At 36.3% G+C, this 25697-nt stretch overlaps 1 protein-coding gene across 6 annotated transcripts in view; it reads left to right on the plus strand.

Annotated features, from left to right (window-relative positions):
- LOC106086373 (tight junction protein ZO-1) overlaps positions 1–25697 on the plus strand; it is a 445342-nt gene that overhangs the window by 241131 nt on the left and 178514 nt on the right. Inside the window, exon 1 of one of the 6 annotated variants that reach the window (XM_013251025.2) lies at positions 16695–17030. The exons of the other annotated variants lie outside the window; for them this stretch is intronic. The gene's annotated coding sequence lies outside the window, so the exon portion shown is untranslated. Of the gene's footprint in view, positions 1–16694; positions 17031–25697 lie in introns of those variants that run through there. 6 annotated transcript variants of the gene reach the window in all.

Genomic DNA, 25697 nt, shown 5'->3' on the forward strand with positions numbered 1-25697 from the left:
AGCATCGCAAGCTGTGTGAACTACTAATTTATGTAAATTTTAAGATTTTCAATTTCGAACATCTGGTTCACTCACGATGCCAATGAATGAAATCGAATTTTCAATTCATAGTTAAGGTGGGATTGATGTTAAAGCGAATACTTTGAACTTTTGTTTCTTGAGTTGGTGGTTACCAACCGGCGAGATTACTCTTTTTAGTGTGGGCAAAATCCAATAAAAGTCCAACAATGATGCAGATGAAATCAATAACTGAGTGGGTTAATGTGGCAGTTCATTTGGTTCGATGTAAAAGAATAGAGTGAACTTAGTTTTGAATTTTTATATGAAATATAAATCAATTGCATAATTTAGAGTATAGTTTTGTGTAAAGAATTAGATGCATTTTCATTTTTTGAATAAATTGTTGATTTTGGTAAATTAAAGGTAAATAACGCAGAGGAAATTAAAGATAGAAAAAACAAGTATAAGCGTGCTAAGTTCGGCCGGGCCGAATCTTATATACCCTCCACCATGGATCGCATTTGTCGAGTTCTTTTCCCGGCATCTCTTCTTAGGCAAAAAAGGATATAAGAAAAGAGTTGCTCTGCTATTAAAACGATATCAAGATATGGTCCGGTTCGGACCACAATTAAATTATATGTTGGAGACCTGTGTAAAATTTCAGCCAATTCGTATAAGAATTGCGCCCATTGGGGCTCACGAAGTAAAATAGAGAGAACGATTTATATGGGATCTGTATCGGGCTATAGACCGATTCAGACCATAATAAACACGTTTGTTGATGGTCATCGTACAAAATTTCAGGCATATCGGTAATAATAATTGCGACTTCTAGGGGTCAAGAAGTCAAGATCCCAGATCGGTTTATATGGCAGCTATATCAGGTTATGAACCGATTTGAACCTTATTTGACACAGTTGTTGAAAGTAAAAATAAAATACGTCATGCAAAATTTCAGCCAAATCGGATAGGAATTGCGCCCTCTAGAAGCTCAAGAAGTCAAATCCCCAGATCTGTTCATATGACAGCTATATCAGGTTATGGACCGATTTTAACCATACTTGGCATAGCTGTTGGATATCATAACGAAATACTTGGTGCCAAAAATTCATTCCAATCGGATAAGAATTGCGCACTCTAGAGGCTCAAGAAGTCAAGACCCAAGATCGGTTTATATGGCAGCTATATCAGGTTATAGACCGATTTAAACCATACTTGGCACAAATGTTGGGTATCATAACAAAACACGTCGTGCGAAATTCCATTTCAATCGGATAAGAATTGCGCCCTCTAGAGGCTCAAGAAGTCAAGACCCAAGATCGGTTTATATGGCAGCTATATCAGGTTATGAACCGATTTGAACCATACTTGGCACAGTTGTTGAATATAATAACAAAACACGTCGTGCAAAATTTCATTTCAATCGGATAAGAATTGCGCACTCTAGAGGCTCAAGAAGTCAAGTCCCAAGGTCGGTTTATATGGCAGCTATATCAGGTTATGGACCGATTTGAACCATACTTGGCACAGTTGTTGGATATCATAACAAAACACGTCGTGCGAAATTCCATTTCAATCGGATAAGAATTGCGCCCTCTAGAGGCTCAAGAAGTCAAGACCCAAGATCGGTTTATATGGCAGCTATATCAAGTTATGGACCGATTTGAACCATACTTGGCACAGTTGTTGGATATAATAAAAAAACACGCCGTACAAAATTTCATTCGAATCGGATAAGAATTGCGCACTCTAGAGGCTCAAGAAGTCAAGACCCAAGATCGGTTTATATGGCAGCTATATCAAAACATGGACCGATATGGCCCATTTACAATACCAACCGACCTACACTAATAAGAAGTATTTGTGCAAAATTTCAAGCGGCTAGCTTTACTCCTTCGGAAGTTAGCGTGCTTTCGACAGACAGACGGACGGACGGACGGACGGACAGACGGACGGACATGGCTAGATCGACATAAAATGTCACGACGATCAAGAATATATATACTTTATGGGGTCTCAGACGAATATTTCGAGTAGTTACAAACAGAATGACGAAATTAGTATACCCCCCATCTTATGGTGGAGGGTATAAAAACTGAAGGGCGAAGATCACATTCGGCATATGGTGTACATTGTGGATATTAGCCATAAACTTTGCATATTGAGTCCCAAAGTAATCAATTTCCAAAATCCTATCCGAAATTTCCTATTGACTTTTTATTTCATCCTGTTAAGCTCCCTTTAACGCCGTTGTCATCCCGTTGCATAGACCTGATCGCTGGGTAAACGTAAAACCCTTATAATTTTTTCATTTCATATTTCATTTACACACAAAAGAACTAACAAGAATTGGCGGCAATTCATCTGCTACCGCGGCTTTCTTAATATTGAGTCTTCAGAATTTTGCATTCAAGTTCGTTTTCTGCAGGCATTTTGGCATCTGTAGACAGTTAGCTGATTCAATTCAATTAGTTTCAGTCCAAAAGAAACAATGAAAGAAATGTTTTTTTTTTATTTTTTCACACCATTGCTGATCTTCTTACTAGATCGTCTTCAAATGTCTCTCGCTCTTATTTAGGAAATTCTACTTCACACCACATGGGGTCATATCATAAATTTTGCGAGTTACCCTATTAAACCATACATAACGCTGGCGATGATGTCTCATTTGTAGCCTTGTCTAACATTTTTTTTATTGTAATTTCTTTTCATTTTATTTTCATTCTTACTTGTTTTTGAGGGGGACAACATTTACTCAGATTTTATTTTTATTTTCATTGTTGTTTTCGTTACTTTTTTTGGTGTTAATTTAATAAACTTTAATGCCTTCCCGACACAACAACACATGCTATGTCATAATAATATGCGTGACATTTCTCCAAATATGATGCTTAAATACAATTTTGGGTAGAGTTTTATTTTTTGTCGCTTTGATGGAGTGTTGTGTTGAGGGAGATGGGTGGATTGATGGGGCAAAGTGGCTTATGTTGCCCGAAAAAAACACTTGGCGCTGAATTTGACATTCATAAATTTTCAGATTTCATCTAAAGTCAAAACGAGCAGGATGGAATCAAATCGAGATCATTTCCTCTTTCTTTTTTTTTTGGTGTAGGGGTGTTTAATGGACACACCAAGTTCTTGATGAAATGAGGGGGAGAATTTTAGGAAATCTTCTTCAACCTAGGCAGACATACTCTGCTGATCTCCTTTTGTTGAGTAAAGTGTCATATTAAGCATGTGGATGCATCATTCAATGAAACAATACACGGTTAAAAGAATTTCATTTTTATACAAAAAAATTTTAAGTGGATTCAAATTTCGACCAAATTGGTAGGAAAATAAAATTGAATACATTTTTTTATTTTACTGTTTTATTTTCCTTTTTATACCCTCCACCATAAGATGGGGGGTATACTAATTTCGTCATTCTGATTGTAACTACTCGAAATATTCGTCTGAGACCCCATAAAGTATATATATTCTTGATCGTCGTGAAATTTTATGTCGATCTAGCCATGTCCGTCCGTCTGTCCGTCCGTCCGTCCGTCCGTCCGTCTGTCTGTCGAAAGCACGCTAACTTCCGAAGGAGTAAAGCTAGCCGCTTTAAATTTTGCACAAATACTTCTTATTAGTGTAGGTCGGTTGGTATTGTAAATGGGCCATATCGGTCCATGTTTTGATATAGCTGCCATATAAACCGATCTTGGGTCTTGACTTCTTGAGCCTCTAGAGTGCGCAATTCTTATCCGATTAGAATGAAATTTTGCACGACGTGTTTTGTTATGATATCCAACAACTGTGCCAAGTATGGTTCAAATAGGTTCATAACCTGATATAGCTGCCATATAAACCGATCTTGGGTCTTGACTTCTTGAGCCTCTAGAGTGCGCAATTCTTATCCGATTGGGATGAAATTTTGCACGACGTGTTTTGTTATGATATTCAACGACTGTGCCAAGTATGGTTCAAATCGGTTCATAACCTGATATAGCTGCCATATAAACCGATCTGGGGTCTTGACTTCTTGAGCCTCTATAGTGCGCAATTATTATCCGATTGGGTTGAAATTTTGCACGACGTGTTTTGTTATGATATCCAACAACTGTGCCAAGTATGGTTCAAATCGGTCCATAACCTGATATAGCTGCCATATAAACCGATCTGGGGTCTTGACTTCTTGAGCCTCTATAGTGCGCAATTATTATCCGATTGGGTTGAAATTTTGCACGACGTGTTTTGTTATGATATTCAACGACTGTGCCAAGTATGGTTCAAATCGGTTCATAACCTGATATAGCTGCCATATAAACCGATCTGGGGTCTTGACTTCTTGAGCCTCTATAGTGCGCAATTATTATCCGATTGGGTTGAAATTTTGCACGACGTGTTTTGTTATGATATCCAACAACTGTGCCAAGTATGGTTCAAATCGGTTCATAACCTGATATAGCTGCCATATAAACCGATCTGGGGTCTTGACTTCTTGAGCCTCTATAGTGCGCAATTATTATCCGATTGGGTTGAAATTTTGCACGACGTGTTTTGTTATGATATTCAACGACTGTGCCAAGTATGGTTCAAATCGGTTCATAACCTGATATAGCTGCCATATAAACCGATCTGGGGTCTTGACTTCTTGAGCCTCTATAGTGCGCAATTATTATCCGATTGGGTTGAAATTTTGCACGACGTGTTTTGTTATGATATCCAACAACTGTGCCAAGTATGGTTCAAATCGGTCCATAACCTGATATAGCTGCCATATAAACCGATCTTGGGTCTTGACTTCTTGAGCCTCTAGAGGGCGCAATTCTTATCCGATTGGAATGGAATTTCGCACGACGTATTTTGTTATGATACCCAACAACTGTGCTAAGTATGGTTCAAATCGGTTCATAACCTGATATAGCTGCCATATAAACCGATCTTGGGTCTTGACTTCTTGAGCCTCTAGAGGGCACAATTCTTATCCGGTTTGAATGAATTTTTGCACGAAGTATTTCGTTATGATATCCAACAACTGTGCCAAGTATGGTTGAAATCGGTCCATTACCTGATATAGCTGTCATATAAACAGATCTGGGGATTTGACTTCTTGGGCTTCTAGAGGGCTCAATTTCTATCCGATTTGGCTGAAATTTCGCAACACATTATTGTTACTTTCAACAACTATGTCAAATAAAGTTCAAGTCGGTTCATAACCTGATATAGCTGCCATATAAACCGATCTGGGATCTTGACTTCTTGAGCCTCTAGAGGTCGCAATTATTATCCTTTTTGCCTGAAATTTTGTGCGACGGGTTCTCTCATGACCATTAATATACGTGTTTATTATGGTCTGAATCGGTCTATAGGCCGATACAGCTCCCATATAAATCGATCTCTCTATTTTACTTCTTGAGCCCACAAAGGGCGCAATTCTTATTCGAATTGGCTGACATTTTACACAGGTCTCCAACATATAATTTAATTGTGGTCCGAACCGGACCATATCTTGATATCGCTCTATTGGCAGAGCAAATCTTTTCTTACATCCTTTTTTTGCTAAGAAGAGATGCCGGGAAAAGAACTCGACAAATGCGATCCATGGTGGAGGGTATATAAGATTCGGCCCGGCCGAACTTAGCACGCTTTTACTTGTTTAATTTCATTTATTATATTTTAATTTATTTAATTTTATTTAATTTTTGTTTCTTTTATATTTTTTATTTTGTTTTTTTTTATTTTGTTTTATTTATTTTACACTAGCTGTACCCGGCCGGCTGCGCCTTCATTAGCACCATGGGAAAAATAAGTTTCTTACTTACTTCCATATGTATCTCCCTTGTACAATTTGTTTATCTACTACCAAATTCCTTTTATTGAACCTTTCATTGGATTTCCATATGGTCCCGATCGGTCCACTTTTGATTTTGGGCGGTTTTGGGATTGGGACGGCTCCGTAGATACTGGGATATAATATTCATACTCTACTCTCGAATACCTTTCATTGGGATCTTATATTGTCCGGATCGGTCCAATTTTTATTTTGGGTGCTACTCCTGGGGCGAAGCCTTAATTACTTGGATAAAATTTTTGACACCATATTCGTATTCTACTCCCGAAAACCTTTTACTTGAGTCCCATATTTCCCGATCTAACCACTTGCTAGGTACTTGGACCCAATTTTAATTATCATATTCATACTCTACTCCCAAATACTTTTCATTTGAGTCCCATACAGTACCGATCAATCCACTTTTGATTTTGTAGCGGTTTTGGCTGGAACGGCCTTCTAAGTATTTAGACCAATATTTAATACCATATTCGTATTTAACTCCCTTATACCTTTTATTTGAGTCCCATATTCTCCCAATCGAAAAATTTGTTCTTTTGGGGGGTGGGGGGCCCCTCAAACACCAAGGAATAAATTTTTGCGTCAGATTTGTACTCTACTTTTAAATACCTTTCATCTGAAATCCATGTTGCCCAAAGCGGAAAAAGTGCCCTGTTGGGTGGTGTTTTTGGGGGTGAGGGACCCCCCGACACCTAGTGTGACATTTTTATGCCAAGTTCGTCCTCTACTCTTAATACCTTTCATTTAATAGCCATATTGTCCCAATCGCTAAACATATTTGTTCGGGTGTGTTTTGGGATGGGGCGTCCTCCTAGGTTATGTGACCCCAAATTTGTATACCAATTTCGTGTTTTTGTGGTATACAAAATTTCGCTTAAAACGGTGCACCCATCTCCGAGATCTGGTGTTTTTGAAAATGAGGGTAAGGGGGAGAGTCCACCCCTCCCCTTCGGACATCAAAAAATGTAGTACCCTATTTTCACCGGGGGCTCAAACTCCATCATCTGTGAAAATTTCATGAAAATCGTTTCAACCGATTTTGAGTCTATACGGAACAAACAAACAAAGCGCAACAATTTCATTTTTATATAATAGAAGATTAGTTCGTTTTATTTAGTTTAATTTTTGTTTGTTTTGCTTTATATCATTTTATTTTCTTTATTTTTTTTACATTATTTTATTTAGTTTTTTTATTTTATTTATTTTATTTTTTTTTTTATTTATTTTTTACTTTATTTAATTTTTTATTTTATTTTATTTTATTTTATTTCATTTTATTTTATTTTTTTTTTTTTATTTTATTTTATTTTAATCATTTTATTTTATTATAGTTTATATTACTGTATTTTATTTTGTACTAGCTGAACCGGGCCCGCTGCGCCGCACCTTCTTGTACTTTATATGGAACAAAATAATCCTTTGAATATTTATTTTCGACAATTAAAGAGTTTTTCGTGAAATACCATGCTACGGGAATAGTAGATGTATATTGCTTGACTAACAGTATAACAATATAAAAGCCTTTATCTGAATCCCTTTTTTATTGGTCTACGAATTCGCTGGGAGGGTTTAGGGTCATTAACGTTTGGGTGTTTGATATACTCCATTCTTAAAAGTCTTTGTTTCAGCCCGATATTGTTATGATGTCCGATTTAGGGGTGTTTTCGAGGTTGAGGTGATCCCCTAGACATTTGGCCCTGAAAAAATGTCAGCATCGTGGTCTTCTCTCAAATACTATTTATCTAAACCTCATATTGCCATTGGTTTAAGGGGATTTTGCGGGATGAGGCGTCCTCAAACACTTGGCCCCAAAATTTGTACTCTTTGGGGGGTGTTTTGGGGAAGGGGCGATGCCCAACATGATCCCACATTGGATATCACATTCGTATTGTACTCCCAAATTCCTTTATTTGAACCGAATATTAGGTTAGGTTGAAAAAAGGGTGCATATATTAATCAACCCCATGCCACTATGGACATACACCTAAGGCAGTAGTCGCCTTGTGAAGCCCATATTGCGATGATTAGTTAGTAAAAATTGCTGTTTGTGGAGTATTTCAGGAAAGGAATAGACCGCCAGAAAATTGGTCCCAAGAGTGGGTGTCAATTTCGTGCTCTACTCCCCAATACCTTTCATTTGAGACCCACATTGCCATGGTCGGTAATTTAGGGGTGTTTTGGGAAGTGGTGTGGTCCCCAAACACTTAGACATTAAAAAATATCAGCATCGTGCTCTATTCTCATATTTCTATAAATCATTTATTTGAACCCCATATTGCCTTTGGCCTCGAAATTAGATATCAAATTCGTTTTTTAATCTCAAATGCCTTTCATTTAAACCCCTTGCAAAAGTCAGCAAATATGTCCGATTTGGCGTATGGGCCGTAAAAACTATCAATAACGAGCTCCACTGTCTTGAAGACCCAAAATGTCTTGGTGAGAAAATACGTCCTATTTGGGGACGTTGGGACAGTTGGTCCTGAATGTTGTTATCAGATTCGAGGTCTACCCCCAAATACCTTTCATTTGAACTCCATATTGCTTGCAAAAACATCCCTCAAAGATGCCAAATTTACGGCCTCTTTTGGGGATGTTTTTGGGGAAGGGGTGGAACCTCAGAAACTTGGTCCCACATTTGAATATCAGATTCGTATTCTATTCGCAAATACCTTTCATTTGAGTCCCATATTGCCATGGTCGGTAAATAAGTCCCATTTAAGGGTGTTTTGGGGGTTGGGGTGGTCCCCCAAACACTTGGTTCGACAATTGGATATCAGTTACGTTTTCTATTCTTTATATATATTTGGTAGGTTATGGGGGTTGGGCGGCCCCCCTAGGTACCCCATCCGAAATTTGAATACCAAATTTCTATTTTTAAGTTACTGTAAGAGAGCCCATACAATTTCTGGCGAGATCTGGCGTTTCTGAAAATTAGAATAAGTGGGAGAGTCTGCCCCCCTTTAGATATCAAAAAATTGAGTACCCTATTTTCACCACGGGATCGTTATGCGCCATCTTAGAAAATTTCAAGAAAATCGGTTCAGTCGTTTTTGAGTCTATAGGGAACTTAGAAACAAACCGACAAACAAACACAATTTGATTTTAATATATAAGATAATTCATTATACCCATAATCATAGGATACATATTTCTAGCCATTCCGTGTGTATCACCTTGAGGTATTACTCTTAGACCCAAAAAGGTATATATATATATATATATATCGAGTTATTCGTGTTATTGTGGCCTGTTGTGGTCGTGTTATCAAAGCGCTCCGTTCGTATACAAAATACAATATAAACATAACATACCATCACCATTAAAAGTAGTGCAAAAAATTCCTTACACTCCTGGGTAGTGCATCGATTATTATCTCTTCTCGGGAATTGTCGGGTGTGCACACAAACGGCAAAACATTTTGCAAAAGAAAAACACACTTGGATGCAAAAGAAACTCACCACTAGTGAAAAAACTCAAAATTACGATTAAAAAACAAACTATATCTGTCCCTTGTGATAAGAAATAAAACAACAGCAGCTGATCTTGTTTCTCAGTCTGACAGTCAAATGGTGTTGCCAGACTTAGTTCAAACAACTGTGGTGGTGTTCATGACTTTAAAGAAAATATACATATAGTCACCCTGTTATTAACGGTCACTGTATTTAAAATTTAAAATGAGTTTTAATAACCCGCCTCCTGGCGGAGGAACGCCTTTACGAGGTAATAGAATACAGATTATTCAGAATGAAAACACTATGTTAAAGCAGCAAATTCATGAAATGCAGCATTCTATTGATAACATTCTTGCTGAACTACAACATTTGAAGCACGAAAACATTGCCCTTAAAGAACAATTGCATTCCAATAACGATTTTCAACATGAAAGATATAATGATAGCGCTTCCATGGTTGATGAAAACATCGTAAACTATGATCAAAACTCCGAAGAGGAACAAAACGTGAATGTAAATGCTCATCAATATGTAACAGATGAAGAGGAACTAGAAAGGGAAACTAATTGGATCGTCCAGAGGTCAAAAAAGAACAGATCAACTGCTAACAAAGTCAACCAAGACCAAGGTAATAAACAATACAACCCACCTAAAACTAATAGTGAAAACAACAATATAAATAAACAAAACGCAGTGAAACAAGGATGGGTTGATAAACCTCCTCCAATTAATGTTGTAGGAGTAACTAGCTATGAAGGAATAAAAAACATTCTAAAATCTGCAAATGTCCAAAATGTTACTATTACTTCTTTGAACAATAATGTGTGGAAAATTAACACTTCTGACTCAACAGGGTACAGAAACTTATCAGCAACATTAAATTCAATGAAATTCGAATGGTACACATATGAAAATAAAACAGAGAGGCCAAACAAAGTAATTATAAGAGGCCTCCACCATACATGCACTAAAGAAGACATCATAGAAGATCTTCAAAACAAAGGCTTCAATCCCCTTGATGCAGTGAACATTTTAAAGAAAGAGAGAAAAGAAGAAAGCAACTCTTATACATACAGAAAACTGCCTATATTTCGAGTCACTTTCCACAGAGATGATAACATGGAAAATATCTTTAAAATTACTAGCATTCTCAACTTAAGAGTTAAAGTAGAAGCGGTACGTGCACAAACGAGATTAATTCCGCAGTGCAAAAGGTGCCAGGGATTCAATCATACTAAACGATATTGCCAAAAGGAGGCGAGATGTGTTAAATGTGCTGGTAAACACGACACAGAAAACTGTGAAAAGCCTAAAACAATAGTTCCAAAATGTATTAACTGTAAAGGTAACCACCCAGCCAGCTATAGAGGTTGCGAAGTGGCAAAGGAATTGCAAAAAATGAGAAATAAAACTAGACTCATGAAAGAGGGAACAAGAAAAATTCAGGATAACGAAGAACCACTGGGAACACGTACAAGAGACCACCAATTGCTACAACCTCAATATCAAAACCAAACCTTCCAAAGACTCCAACAAGCACGTGTCCAACAACCATTTCAAGGAATGAACCGGCAAAACATGCAACCAAAAACTTTTGCAGAGGCTTTGAGCCCAAACAACGCACAAAATGCAACAGATAATTCATTGATCTTAAACGAAATCCTAAAAAATATGCAAAAAATTAATCGCCGTTTGGATGATCAAGCGGTATTAAATGAAAAATTAATAGATAAAATAAACGCTATCATAATAAACGCGCAAAATATAGTCCCACAATAATGGCTACTCTGCGAATAACAACATGGAACTGTAATGGCTTAGTGAGCCGCATTAATGAAATAGAATATTTTCTCAACGACCACAAAATTGATATATTATTAATCTCAGAAAGCCATCTGACTAGACATACACATGTCAGTGTCAAAGGGTACATGATTTATAATGCAGTTCATCCTTCCCAAAGACCGAGAGGAGGAGCCTCAATAATAATCAAAAATAATATTGAACACCAAGAAGAAGAGAAAATAGAGAATGAAATGTTTCAAATTGCATGTGTATCAGTGAGCTTAAAATATAATAAGACCTTTAAAATATGTGCTATCTATTCACCTCCAAGGCATAACATTAAAAGCGAACACTACATTGAAGTTTTAAAAGGTTTTCAAAATCACTTTATATTAGGAGGAGATTTCAATGCTAAAAACAAACTCTGGGGTTCTAGATTAACTACACCCAAAGGACACCAACTTCACAAAGCATGCAGAGCTCTAAAATGTGAGATATATTCAGGAAACGAGCCTACGTATTGGCCATCGAATGAGCAACGTATTCCAGATTTAATTGATTTTTTTGTTACTAAAAATATACCTAAAAACTTTATTTACATTGAGAACACAGCTGCATTATCATCATCGGATCATTCTGCAGTGATAATGACCGTCAGTGATAATTTTATCGAAAAAGAAACTCCAAGTTTTCTCTCGAATAATCGTACTAACTGGCAATTTTTCAAATATATATTGTCTGAGAAAATTGAACTAAAGATTCCCCTTAGAACCAAAGATCAAATTGATGAAGAGTTGACAAGCTTCATCAACGCAATACAAACGTCTGCATGGGAAAGTACTCCTACTACAAGTCATACCAACACTACTGGCACATATCCGAAGGAAATTAGAGACCTTTTATCGAAGAAAAGAAAAGCTAGGAAGAAATGGCAAAGAGAAAGAACAATCGAAAATAAAAGAACATTGAACAGGCTTGTTAATGAACTCAAACGCATCACACAGGAGTCAAAAAATAAGGCTATGTCTAGATACTTAGGAAACCTAACAGCAACCAAAGAAACCAACTACAACCTATGGAAGGCCACGCGGCAATTAAATCAAGCTTCCCCAACCATTCCACCACTTAAAAATGTAGATGGATCATGGGTAAAAAAAGCCGAAGAAAAAGTAGATTTGTTTGCAAATTATTTTAGCAACATATTTAAACCACTTGAATGTAGGTCTGACAATGAAGAAACTTATAAATTAGAAAAATGTGACAACCAAGTCATTAAACCAGCTACAATTAAAGAGCTAGAAAATCTCATCGCCAAAGATCTGAGCGCTAAGAAATCTCCAGGTTATGACTTAATAACAACCAAAATACTTAAAAAGCTTCCACATATAGCTGTTAAAAAGCTTTTATTTATAATAAATGCATGTTTTCGTCTGCGACATGTTCCATTAGAATGGAAAGTTGCAGAAGTTATCGTAATCAAGAAACCTGGAAAACCTGATCATGAAATAACATCATACCGTCCGATATCGCTACTACCGGTTATGTCAAAGATATTTGAAAAGTTGCTATTAAAAAGATTGCGTCCCTTATTAACAAGTAGGCTTCTCATACCTGACCATCAGTTTGGATTCCGAAATAATCATTCAACTATACAACAAGTTCACCGAATAGTTGATATAGCCGAAAGAGCCATTGAAAACAAACTCGTCTGCTCTGCCGTGTTTTTAGACGTGGGACAAGCATTTGACAAAGTTTGGCACCAAGGGCTCTTAACCAAACTTCATAACGATCTCCCAAAGGAATTTTATGAAATCTTGGAATCATACTTAACCAACAGACACTTTCGAGTAAAAATAGAAAATAATTATTCAAAACTAAAACCAATAAAGGCTGGAGTACCTCAGGGGAGTGTCCTAGGCCCTGTTTTATACCTTCTTTACACCAGAGATATACCAAACCCGCCTGATGCAACAATTGCAACATTTGCCGATGACACTGCAATTCTTACGACTGCCAATAGTGAAATTGAAGCTACAAATAAACTTCAAGCAGCTCTGTCGGACATTTTACTTTGGATAAACAAATGGAGGATGAATCTAAATGAAAACAAGTCAATCCACATACTTTTCACAAACAAAGAGCTTCGTTATTTACCATTATATCTAAATGGTAAAGTAATACCATTCGCAAACACAGCAAAATATTTGGGAATGACCCTAGACACTAAAATTAAATGGAAAGAGCACGTGAAGAAAAAAAATAAGGAAATAAAAATAAAATTCTCAGAGCTGTACTGGATGCTAGTGGACAATAGAATATCGATTCAAAACAAACTTCTTTTGTATAATCAAATGATTAAACCAATATGGACCTACGGAATACAACTTTGGGGTTGCGCTGCCAAGAATGAAGTAGAAAAGATTCAAAAAACCCAAAATTTAATCCTTCGTACCATTGCTAATGCACCTTGGTACATACGAAACACCGATCTGCACAGAGACTTGGGAGTGAGGACAATATCAGAGGAAATATCCATTCACGCCCTGAAACATGCGAACAAGTTACATAGTCACGTTAACTCTGACTTAAATAATATTGTTCGAAACTATCCAGCCACCAGAAGACTTCAAAGAACTATACCAATGGATCTAGTCCCTTAAGAGGCCCTAAATCCCAAGAACTAGGATGTAGTTACTGAACTATTTCCACAAAATGAATTCGAACTAGGCTAAATTCTCTAGTTTGTATTATTTATCTATACGCTATCTTAAAATTACTAGATGAGTGTAACTCAGTTGTAATGAAAATAAATAAAAAAAAAAAAAAAAAAAAAACAATCAAATTGTGTTTGTTTGTCGGTTTGTTTCTAAGTTCCCTATAGACTCAAAAACAACTGAACCGATTTTCTTTAAATTTTCTAAGATGGCGCATAACGATCCCGTGGTCCCGTCATATATATATATATATATATATATATATATATATATATATATATACATATATACATATACATATATATATATATATATATATTCTTGGTCGTTTTTACATTTTAAGTCGATTCTAGCCATATCCGTCCTTTTGTCCGTCTGTCGAAACCACGACAGTGGTCCAACGAATAAATAAATCCGCTTGCAAATGGGACAAAACGGTTGGATATAGCTGACATATGAATCGATCTCCCGATTTGAGATCTGGATCGCCTGGAGGCAGCAGTTCTTATCCAATTTGGCTAACATTTTGCACGTTGTGTACTGTTATCACATCCAACATCCTTGGAATGTATGGTCTAAATCGGTCCAATCGGTCCCTTATATAGCTCTCATATAAACCCATCTCCTGATTTGACATCTGAAGGCCCTTGAAGTCGCATTTGTTATTCGATTTGGCTGACATTTAGCATTGAGTGTTCTGGTACGCCTTTCAACTACCGTGGCATGAACGGTCTAAACCGGTATATAGTCTTATATAACTTGCATATATGTATATCGATTTGAGATCTTGAGCCCCTGGAAGCCGCAGTTGTTATCCGATTTGACTAAAATTTTGTACGTAGTGTTCCGTTACTTTCAACTACCGTGCCAAGTGTGGTCCAAATCAGTATATAACTCTCAATAGATCTATGTAAACCGTTCTCCCGATTTGACATCTTGAGCTTGAGAAGCCGAAATTATTATCAAATTGAGGCGAAATTTTGCACTTAGTGTTCTGCTATCTGAACCTCTTAGTATTCTGCATCATGAGCCCCTAGAAGCTGCAATTATTATCCGATTAGGCTGAAATTGCGTACGCAGTCATCTGCTACGATTTCAAACGATAGAGCCAGGTATGTTCTAAATCGGTGTACAACCTGTTATAGATCCAAAGCATTCCAATCTCTCGATGTGACTCCTGAGCCGCTACATGCCGCAATTTTTATCCGATTGGGCTGAAATTTCACATTAAGTGTTCCGTTACGACTTCCATCAACTGTGCCATGTATGGTGCAAATCGGTCTATAACCTGATATAGCTACCATATATATCTTTCTTTCGAGTTGACGCCTTGAGACCCTGGAAATCGCAATTCTTGTCCGATTTTACTGAAATTTTGCCCGTAGTGTTTTGTGTTGACTTCCAACATCCATGATAACTATTGTCCAAATCGGTATAAAAGCCGTAGAAGCTTTAAGTTTTGCACTGATATTACCCGTGCTGTTATATGGTTCTGAAGCATGGGTACTTGTGAAAGCAGATGAGGCAGTGCTTGGAGTATTTGAGAGAAAGATTCTTCGTAAAATATATGGACCCGTTTGCGTTAACGGAGAATATAGGCGACATATGAACCACGAGCTGTATGACGACGATAGCATAGTTACACGCGCCAAAATACAACGGCTGCGTTGGCTAGGTCATGTTGTCAGAATGGATGAAGAAGCTCCAGCAAAGAAGTCTTTTGAAGGCAAACACGGTGGCACACGCAAACCGGGAAGACCAAAAGCCCGATGGAAAGATCAAGTTGTGGGAGACACCTCGAAACTTGGTGTCAGAGATTTTAGAATGAGCGCAGAAGATCGAGTCGCTTGGAACGCTATTCTACGTTCGGCTAGTGGAACAAATATTCTGTCGTAAACTTTTAGCAGAATCCATGGTGGTGGGTTTTCAAACCTCGGCCCGGCCGAACTTAGCATGCCTCTTATTGTTTTATTTTGAGTTTTGTTATTTTTTCTCTCTGTGTACTATAGTCGCCTGCTTTCATAGGTGCCAAATGACTGGCTGCCTTACTGGCTGGCTATGTTGCCCGCTAGAGCCGGCTCTCTGCTTGGTTGTCTGAACAGTTTTGTTGCATGCCATCCAAATCCATCAGGTTGCCCTGTCTGCATCATGGGGGAGGGAGGGAGGTAGGAAAAAACTTGCGGCGTCTAGCTTGTAAATATGATACCAAAAATTTCCCATGGGGAGGAAAGTAAATGCACGCAATGATAAAATTGTAAAAAAGTAAATGCCACATTCAGTTGCACATTAACTGATGATGAATGCTTGCAACAAGTAAGGCAAGAGAAAGGAAGGCACGTATCAACATTAATGTTTGAGCAACAATTGTTGCCGCCGCCGGTAAAAATCAGCAGTGTGGAATTTGCTGCTACTGCTACACTGCCTATAACGACATTAGCCGCCCGGTTCTCCTATGCAGATAGGCAGACTAACGGACGGACAGACATACAAATGGACATTGTAGTCTATGTACATGGCATATAGTACCGCACCGCTGGCCATTTTATTTGTAATAGGTTTTTCATTTAATTCGTGAGTTGCACAGGGCAACATTTTCCGCTGGTCCGGCCAAACAGCAACAGCGGCGGCGATCGAGAAAAGGCAGTGAGCCGCACTCGCATTTTTGTGTGTATTTTTGCGCTTGTGTACTTTTTCTAAAAAGGGGGGAAGATCTTTTGATTTTTTCCTTCAAACGTTCCGAGAGATGTGGGCTTGTTTTATGGCAATCTTTTCATTTGGTGTTGTTGTTGTTGTTGTTGCAGCCAGCCACTGCTGCTGTTTTTCGAACAGAAGCAAAACAGCAGCAAAAAAAAATATCATCCAAAATGAGATTTCTGTCGTCATTTGGTGAATTTAGCTGAATCAGTTGAAAAATTGCTCGCGGTCAGAACATTTGTAGCGCGTAGTGAAGTGAATTTTTTGGGTTCGAACACATGAAAATATCCCTCCGAACAGAACCAAAAAAAGAAAACGCGAGCAAAATCAACGACCAGCCAGCGAAATAGCAAAAGCCAACAACGTTGTTATTACTCGAAAAAACCAAAAAAAAAAGATCATCAATATCGGCCGGAAAAATCTGTGCAAATATACGCCGCTAATTTTCATAGCCACTACAGCAAAACGCGAACATAAATTTTATATTTTTGGCATAGTTTTCCGTTTTTCGATAGTTTTTGTTATTGTTTATGAGAAATTACCATACAAGTATGACAGTGCCTCTATTGAGAAATACCCTTCAAGTGAGCCCAATACTAATGGGCTCGTTACTTAAAATACCACAAAGATTAATAGAGATTAAGTGAAAAATAAAAAGCATAGCAAAAAATCTAAAAAAAAAAGGAAAAGTCAAAGAAAAAAGTATTGAGAAATATAAGGAAAAGTCAAAGAAATATGTATTGGGAAATATTAACAATGATGTCAAGCTAATTTAGGCTAACTAGGGGTCTAAAGTCTAGTGTGCAGTGAGAAAATATATTAAAAACAAAAACAACAAAAAAGTCGAAACATGAAACCAAAAGTTCAGTGAGACCCACAGTTGTGAAAGCATAATTAACCTCATTTGTTAACATAAAACGTGATTTTGAGCTTTTTTTGTAAATTTTTTATGATTTTCCATTTTTTTTTGTGAAAATTAAAAAAGTCTTAAACAAAAAGTAGTTGAAACTATAATAAGTCCAAAAAGTCATTGAAAGTGATTTCCACGAAATTACAAAAATCAAGGTGTTTTGAAAGTGCAAGTAAAGTCATAAAATGAAACCAAAAGGGAATAAAAAATACAAAAATGATGACAAACAAATCAAAATTTTCAAACAAAATTAGTAATTAAAAAAAATAAAGTAATCAAAACACAAAAAGAAATTCCAAACAGTTTAACAAACATATTTATAAAAAATTAAAAAAAATTGGAAAAAGGAATTAAAATAGTTTAAAAGATTATAAACATAAGAAAATAATTGGTTTCATTAAAAAAAACAGCGCTGCAGTGTTACAAAAAATTAAGAAAAAAATCCAAAAACACGCCTAATGTGCAAAGAAATAATTTAAAATGAAAATAAAAAAAAAAACAAACCAAAATTTAAAAACCAACTAATCCAATAGGAATGCAAAAGAGAACGTATTTGAAATAAATGTTTTTTTTTTTCAATTAAATAAAAAATATTCCTTCTCATACTATATAAATAAATAAATCCATTTATTTTAATTTTTTAAACGAATATAAAATAAACAACACAAATAATATTATAATGGTTTACGACCTCAATATAAATTTAAAGTTTTATTAATGGACTATAAATTGTATCTAAAAACAGCTGATAAACAAAATTGAAATTTTAGGTAGACGTCATAGCAGAAATCATTTTGCAAAATTCAGCCAATTGGTCTGAGACTTACGCCTCAAAACTTTGACGGCTTAAAAAGTAAAGTTGGGAGATGGGTTTTTATAAGAGCAAAATTGCAGTTTTTTCCCAAGAACATTCCACTAAGGAACAGGGGCAAAATTCTCACATATCAATGAGCGCAGTCCGATTCAAGTGTAAGCTCAATGATAAGGGGCCGCCTTTTTATTGCCGAGTCCGAACGGCGTGCCGCAGTGCAACACCTCTTTGGAGAGAAGTTTTACATGGCATACTGCCTCACAAATATTGCCAGCATTAGGAGAGGAAAACCACCGCCGAAAAAAAATTTTTTGATGGTCTCGCCGGGATTCGAACCCAGGCGTTCAGCTCCATAGGCGGACATGCTAACCTCTGCGCTACGGTGGCCTCCTTATAAGAGCACTGTCAGTTTATGGATTGATTCCGGTCATACTTTGTAGAGATATTGGAGGTCATATAAAAATACATCGTGCGAAATTTAGTAAATCACAAAATACTTGCTGAACTCGAACCGTATAATAGTTGCACCCTCTATAGTCTATATGCCAAATTTCAACCAAATAGGCAAACATTTGGGTACTCTCCAGTTTAAAGAAGAATAATCAGGAGATCGATTTATATGAGAGACATATGAGGTTTTCCCATCTTAATGCTGGCAACACTTGTGAGGTACTATGCCATGTAAAACTTCTCTCTAAAGAGATGACGCAGTGCGGCACGTCGTTCGGATTCGACTATAAAATGGAGGCCCCTTATCATTGAGCTTAAACTTGAATTGGACTGCACTCATTAATATGTGAGAAGTTTGCCCCTGTTCCTTAGTGGAATGTTCATGGGCAAAATTTCGAAAAAGGTTATAGAACGAGTTGGACCATGCTCGGTAAAAATGCTGGAGGTCATTTTTGAAGTCACCGTGCAAAATTGTAGGCAAATAAGATTTGAGCCCTCAAGAGGTTCTAAAAGTGCAATCGGTTTATATGCAAACTATATCTAAATATGGACCGCCTTGGCCCATTTATCGGGTTTTTCAATAGACAACGTTTTTTTAACTAAAACACAAACCAATTGAGAAATTTCAAAAACTTTATTATCGGCTGAAAGTACATTCAAAACATTAATCAATGGAACTCGACTTCGTTCATATTGCATCTGTCAATACCTGGGACCCAATTTTTGATAACTCGGCTACACCTTTCGGCCGAAACGATCGCTATTTCCCGTTCAATGTTGGCTCTGAGCTCTCCCGAAGTCGTTGGTTTGTTGGCATAGACTTGACGTAGTCCAAAATAAAATGGTATAGAGTCCTCAAATCGCACGAACAAGGCGGCCAATTGACTGCTCCATTTCTTGAGATTACACGCTCATCAAACTTACTCTTCTATTGGGTTGCCCAAAAAGTAATTGCGGATTTTTCATATAGTCGGCGTTGACAAATTTTTTCACAGCTTGTGACTCTGTAATTGCATACCTTCTTCTGTCAGTTATCAGCTGTTACTTTTAGCTTGCTTTAGAAAAAAAGTGTAAAAAAGGTATATTTGATTAAAGTTCATTCTAAGTTTTGTTAAAAATGCATTTACTTTCTTTTAAAAAATCCGCAATTACTTTTTGGGCAACCCAATATAAATCGATTGTAGCGTGTGCTGTGTGGCTGATGAAACCACTGTCGTCCAAGTGAAAAATATCAAGGCCCTAAGTTGTCCGGGCGCCTCTTGGCAGGCTCCTAAAGCTGGTCACCTCGGTATTTCGAAAAATTATTCGGGCTGCCAAATTTCATTTGTGGTCCGATTTTCAAAATTCTTTTTCGCTGGATAGTACCCAAAAATCCCTACAAAAAAAGTTGGTTTGATATGTTTAATGACTTCAGGGGTTTTGGGGATATACGAGTTTTAACTTTTATTTATTGAAATTTTGGCCGAGATTGGACATTTCATTGAATAGTCTTTATTGAAAAAATTTGCTTAAATACCTTATCTTCATACCCTCTACCATAGAATGGGGGTATACTAATTTCGTCATTCTGTTTGTAACACCTCTAAATATGCGTCTAAGACCCCATAAAGTATATATATTCTTGATTGTCGTGACATTTTAAGTCGAACTAGCCATGTCCGTCCGTCTGTCTGTCGAAAGCATGCTAACTTCTGAAGGAGTAGAGCCAGCCGCTTAAAATTTTGCACAAATACTTCTTATTAGTGTAGGTCGGTTGGGATTGTAAATGGGCCAAATTGGTCCATGTTTTGATATAGCTGCCATACAATAAGATCTTTGGTCTTGACTTCTTGAGCCTCTGGAGGGCGCAATTCTCGTCCGATTTGACTGACATTTTGCACATAGTGTTTTGATATCACTTACAACTGTGCTAAGTATGGTTCAAATCGGTCTATAACCTGATATAGCTGCCATATAAACCGATCTTGGTTTATAAATTCAAACATTTTTCCATTCCATTAAAAAATGATTGATTAAATTAATTTTTTAATTGAAAATTAAAAAAATTACAATCACTATTGTGATTGAAAATTCTTTCACATTGAATTTGCAAAACTTGTAATCACGACTATAATTGAAAGTCATATTTAATTTAAGAATGATAGAATCAATTAATTTTTAAATTGCAAACGATTTAATTTTCGATTAAATTTTTAATTGTAAACTGTTTTTATCAAAGTTTTTTCTGTGTAGTGATTTCATTTAAACAAGTTTCTCTATTTTTCTTGTCGCTTGTCCCAGTCTAAAAATGAATTCATAGAAAATTGTGCTCATTTTGTTCGTTTATATTCTTGAAAAAAGAAAATTTCTTTTTTGCAAATAAATTTTTGCATATCCAGAAGAAATAAGCAATAAATAAATAAAAATAACTTGCAAACTTAAATAAACAAATCTAAATTAAATGAGAATGATGTCTTTCACAAAAGTAAACAAATCCGTATTTGCAGAACACTAAAATCATTTGTATAATTTTAAATGTTTCATTGTTTAGATACATTATTTTTCATGATGGATCTATAAAAAGGATAGTTAGGGGAATATATAGAAGTGCAGAAACATTGTATAAACATAGTCTCTGTGAAGATTTTTAAATGTATCAAACTTACAGATTCCTCTATATAAACCGGCATATATAATGTGGTAAAACCTTTGTATGCAAATTCTATAAATTTTCCTCCAAATATCCTATTGAAGGAGGTTGGAAGGACAGTGATATAGGACTCCATTTTCATAGTAAAGTCTAAGCCGCGTGCCACTAAGCAACCCCGTTCAAAGAGAAGTTTGAGAAGTTTTACATGACTGAAGGCTTTACAAATGATGCCGCTAATTATACCCACCACCGTAGGATAGGGAGTATATCCATTAAGTCATTCCCTTTGCAACACGTCGAAATATCTAGTTCCGACCCTACAAAGTATATAAATTTCGGATCGTCGTAAAGTTCTAAGACGATTTAACGATGTCTGTCCGTCCGTCTGTTGTAATAACTCTAAATGCTTCAAAAATTAAGATATTGAGCTGAAATTTGGCACAGTTACGTCTTTTGATGCCGCTGGTTAAGTTCTTGAACGGGCCAAATCGGACCATATTTGGATATAGCTGCTATATAGACCGATTTTTCGATAAAGGGTCTAATGCCCGTAAAAACTTTATTTTTTATTCGATTTTTTTGAAATATGAAACAGTGAGTAGTTTAAGGCTTCCCGACGAACTGACCCAAATATGGATAGGACGATATTTAGATATAGCTACCATATAAACCGCACTCCCGATAAAGAGTATGAAGACCATAAAAGATTTATTTATTACCCGATTTCGCTGCAATTTGCAACAGTGGGTTATTTTAAGCCTCCCGATATCTGACCTAAATATGGATTAGATCGGTCCATATTTAGATATAGCTGCCATATGGACCGATCTTGTGATAATTGGTCTGAAACCCTTTATTTATTACCCGATTTCGCTGAAATTTAAAACAGGTGGTTATTTTAAGCATCCCAACATCTGATGTAAATATGGTTCAGTTCGGACTATATTTAGATATAGCTGTCATATACACCGATCCCCCGATAAAGGGTCTGAAACCCATACACGCTTTACTTATTACCCGATTTCGCTGAAATTTAAAACAGGTGGTAATTTTAAGCTTCCCAACATCTGATGTAAATATGGTTCAGATCGGTCTATATTTAGATATAGCTGTCATTTACACCGATCCTCCGATAAAGGGTCTGAAACCCATAAAAGCTTTATTTATTACCCGATTTTGAAATTTAAAACAGGCGGTTATTTTAAGCCTCCCAACATCTGATGTTAATATGATTCAGATCGGACTATATTTAGATATAGCTGTCATTTACACTGATCTCCCGATAAAGGGTCTGAAGGCCATAAAAGCTTTATTTTTTATCCGATTTCGCTGAAATTTGGAATAGCGCGCAGTTTTAAGCCTCTCAACATCCGACCCAAATATGGTACATGTAGGACTATATTTAGATATAGCTGTCATATAGACCGATCTGCCGATAAAGGGTCTGAAGCCCATAAAAGCATTATTTTTTTAACCGATTTCGCTAAAATTTGAAAAAATGAGTTAAATCTAAGACTCCTGACACCCGACCTAAATATAGTTCAGATCGGACTATATTTTGATATAGCTGCCATATAGACCCATCTGACGATAAGGGGCTGAAGCCAATAAAAGCTTCATTTATTAACCGATTTCGCTGAAATTTAAAACAGTGAGTAGGTTAAGACCTCCCAACATCCGACATTAATATGGTTCAGATCGGTTTATAATTGGATATATCTACAAAATTGAATAGTGACATATATATTAGACCACTCAATGTCCGTGCCGAATTTGGGTGTTTAAGTTATCCAATTTTCTGCGGATTGTGACGAAATGGGGTTTACATATATACCCGAGGTGGTGGGTATCCAAAGTTTGGCCCGGCCGAACTTAATGCCTTTTTACTTGTTTTTTATACCCTGCACCATAGGATGGGGTATACTAACTTCGCCATTCTCTTTGTAACACCTCGAAATATTCGTCTAAAACCCCATGAAGTATATATGTTTTTGATCGTCATGATATTTTAAGTTGATCTAGCCATGTTCGTCTCTCCGTCCGTCCGTCTGTCTGTCCGTCCGCCCTTCTGTCTTTTGAAAGCACGCTAACTTTCGAAGGAGTAAAGCTATCCGCTTGAAATTTTGCACAAATACTTTTTATAAGTGTAGGTCGGTTGGGATTGTAAATGGGCCATATCGGTCCATATTTTGATATAGCTGCCATATAAACCGGTCTGGGATCTTGAGTTCTTCAGCCAATAGAGGACGCAATTCTTATCCGATTTAGCTGAAATTTTGCATGAGACGTTTTGTTATAGTTTCTAACAACTGTGCTAATTATGGTTCAAATGGGTCCATAACCTGACATAGCTGTCATATAAACCGATCTGGGGTCCTGACTTCTTGAGCCTCTAGAGGACTCAATTCCTGTCCGATTTGCATGAGATGTTTTGTTATAGTTTCTAACAAATGTGATAATTATGCTTCAAATCGGTTCATAACCTGATATAGCTGCCATATAAATCAATCTTGGATCTTGACTTCTTGACCCATTAGAGGGCGCAATTCTTATCCGATTTGGCTGAAATCTTGTATGCGGTGTTTCGTTATGACGTCCAATAACTGTGCCAAGTACGGTGTAAATCGGTTCATAACCTGATATAGCTGCCATATAAATCAATCTTGGATCTTGACTTCTTGACCCATTAGAGGGCGCAATTCCTATCCGATTTGGCTGACATTTTGCATGCGGTGTTTTGTTATGTCTTCCAACCATTGTGCCAAATATGGTTCAAATCGGTCCATAATTTGATATAGTTGTCATATAAACCGATCTGGGATCTTGACTTCTTGAGCCTCGAGAGGGCGTAATTATTATCCGATTTGGCTGAAATTTTGTACAAAGGCTTCTCCCATGACCTTCAATATATGTGTCAAATATGGTTTGAATCGGTCTTCAGCCTGATAGAGCTCCCCTATAAACCGATCTCCCTGTTTTACTTTTTGAGCCCCTAAAAGGCCCAATTCTTATTCGATTTCGCTGAAATTTTACACATAGACTTCTACTGTGGTCTCCAAAACTCAATTCAATTAGCATAGCAATTATTTTCTTTTATCCTTTGTTTGTCTAAAAAGAGATACCGGGAAGAACTCGACAAATGCGATCAATGGTGGAGGGTATATATGATTCGGCCCGGTCGAACTTAGCACGCTTTTACTTGTTTTTGAATATTCTGGTCAGAGTTCGATCATAGACATTTAATATCAAAGGCTGTCATGGTAGTCTATGCACAGTGGTGCTTCTTTAGGAATACGACAAATATAATGAAGACTTTTATTAGGTTTTCATTATATTGAATATTTTGATTTGAACTTAATTTTCATGTGATTTGTCTTTAAAAAAAGAATATGAGGCTGAGAATGGAACAGAAAGTGTTGGTTTCCACTGAACAAAGAACTTAAAGCAATCCACAAAGAAGTGCACATTGAATTCGTTGAGCTTAAACATAATTTTGCTCTTGATTTTTTTTTTTTTGCTCAGCACAACATTATAATATTCCATTTTAAACAATCCATCTCACTTTTTCTAAGCGATTTGGGTCATGGGATCACTTTCATTTGAATGCCACCGACTGATTAGCATGTAGATTAAAATTGGTATAGGTATTGTTTTTATTTGCAAATGCAAAAAAAAAGAAATTCATATAACATTTTCGTTTAATGTCTTCTTCTTCCACTTTTCAAAAACACAAAATTAATTCTTGAGACAATTCCGTACAGAACCAATTCACACAATATGCAAATCAACTATGAAAACAACTCAAAAATATTCATTATGTATGTTAATATGGTGACAAATATATTGATTTTTTATTACTAAATACCAGGAATACCAAATCAGATTTTGTTTTTATGGTAACAAAAATAAATTTCTCGCGTTATAAATTAAAAGACATAGATTGACAATGGCTGTATAGCTGTATAAAGTGGCATAGGGCAAACAAAAATTTTTATATTAATTTTTGAAGATTTAAAAAAGACTTCGAAACTTGTTCTTACACATTCAGTGTAACAAAGAATAAAAAATTTTTTGTTTTGTATTTTTGTTTTTGAATTATTCATCTATTTTATACATATTATTCATATGTTTATAACACATCTACTATAGAAGATTTGTACGACATTCTATAATTATGTCTTCAAAAAAGTATTTTTCACAATTTTTTTCAGACATATTGCCATAAATAAGTTTGACAAATGCCAATTAGACATAGTGGCTCCACAAGGTTACAATACTTTGCGTCACAAGTTGTCTTTAGCTGTTTGAGGTGATTGCTTCATAGACAGCATTCATACTAAAGAAAATGTATAGCATAGATAATTAAGAAATAAAAGAAAAAAGCTGCAAACAAGTGTTTTTTTAGAAAAAGAAACA

The sequence above is a fragment of the Stomoxys calcitrans genome, chromosome 2 (genome assembly GCF_963082655.1).
Source record: "Stomoxys calcitrans chromosome 2, idStoCalc2.1, whole genome shotgun sequence".
Classification (NCBI taxonomy): Eukaryota; Metazoa; Arthropoda; class Insecta; order Diptera; family Muscidae; genus Stomoxys; species Stomoxys calcitrans.